This window comes from Gavialis gangeticus, unplaced genomic scaffold (genome assembly GCF_001723915.1).
Source record: "Gavialis gangeticus isolate Ggan-Ray unplaced genomic scaffold, GavGan_comp1, whole genome shotgun sequence".
Classification (NCBI taxonomy): Eukaryota; Metazoa; Chordata; order Crocodylia; family Gavialidae; genus Gavialis; species Gavialis gangeticus.
In genome coordinates, this window is record NW_017728993.1 from 73199510 (window position 1) to 73201210 (window position 1701).

A 1701-nucleotide genomic window follows, 5' to 3' on the forward strand; every position below is an offset into this window, starting at 1 on the left:
TTTTTTATCCCATCTAGCCTGAGAGAGTCATTGAATTCAAGTCTCAGTCTTTCAGAGTTAATGCTCTAATTGCCAAACTGTTACACAAAAGCTGGGAAATTAAAATCATTATGTTCTCACCTACTGATTGTTTTTGAATGAAAGTGGCTGTGGGCGCTGTGCTTTAGGGGTTCTACACCAATGTTACTGGTATGGACTGGGCATGCTTTTTGAGTATGGTTGGGTAGGTAACCACAGGGTTACGTGATTTATATAAAATTCCTAACAATTTAAAGTATGAAAGACAGACTCTGGGTTTGCCAAGATATTAATGTCTTTGGTCATATTCAGTAGAATTTGAAGTGCCCAATGGTTTGTCTACATTAAGGTGCCTGTTGGCACCTTAAGTTAACCAGAAATTAAACCTCAGGTTAACCAGAAGTTAAACCAGAAATCCTCTTTTGCCAACACAGTTGCATTTTATATGTGGTTGGTGGCATATTATATTAGTTCTGATGGTAAAACTTCTGTAGTGTAGACCAAAACCTAAGCCATTGCTTTGGTGAAAACAAGCATCTAAGGAGTCTTAGTGCCTGTGTGGTTAGGTGCAGTTTTTGTGGGTTGCTCACTTGAACATAAGCACCTAAATTGTACCAGTTACATTTTAGGGTCCTAAGATTGCATTTACGCTGCCTCCATGCTGTTCATAGACTGCTGGCAAAGAATAAGCCTAACATTGATTCCACACCATGTTCCTCAAAACTTAAAATGAGAAAGTGAAGAGGTTGTGGGGGCACTCCTTTTCCTCCTCCCACCATTGATGAAGCATGTAAAAGATGCTGATCTAGAGAATGGCACTAGCGATTTTGATGCTTTGGGTTTCAGTTGCATGAAGTGGGAGCGGGTTAACAGGGTTTGTTTATTTATTTTTTTTGGCAGCAGTCTTTTGAGTGTTGCGTGGAGGCACTGGTAGATGTGTCCAGAATCTTTATATGTATTTGGTAGATAGTCGGTTGTTTTCCTAGCAACTTTAGCTGTAGGATACAGAAATGAGGAATTCACTAAGTTGGTTTCACCAGTTATTTTGGGAATGAAAATAACTTCATTTTGCCTTGGGGGTGGAGCAGGGAGGAAAAGCTAAATTTACTAGTGCTCTGAAAAGTGATTTTTGTAAAAGCATCCTTTATCCAGGCCTAAAGTTTGTGGATTAGATTGTATTTAGTGTGCCCAAATCATTTTGGCAGGCAATTTGTCAATGCTGCATAGCTTCAGGTTTGACTAAGGATATCCATGTAACAGCTGATTGCTTGGCCAAGCTGAAATTCAGCTAACTTTTTGAAAATATCTAAGTAGTGGGGTGAGGGCATGGTGGGGAAGGTTGTTTTTAAATAGGCAGCTGATGGAACTTAAATCATCAGTTCTGATTTTCAGGGAATTTTTCTTTTCTTTGCATGAAAGAACAACACACAAGGGATTGGCTATAATATGCTGATTGCTGTCAAATGTATAAACTAAGGAGGGAAGAATTAGAGGTGGAAGCTACCGTTTTTTAGGTATAGTAAGGCTAGTCATTGTTAATAGGAAATGGTAAATAGTAAATAAAAAAAAGATCGTGTCAAAGTGGAAATTTTATATTCATTCCTTTCATCCAACATTAAATTGGGGTGGTGTAAATTTGAAGAATTGGAGAGGCTGAGGCAACTGGGTTTGTTTAGTTTGGAG

General features: G+C 38.6%; 1 protein-coding gene across 1 annotated transcript in view; it reads left to right on the forward strand.

Annotated features, from left to right (window-relative positions):
* CDC73 (cell division cycle 73) overlaps positions 1 to 1701 on the forward strand; it is a 206751-nt gene that overhangs the window by 22042 nt on the left and 183008 nt on the right. The window lies entirely within an intron of this gene.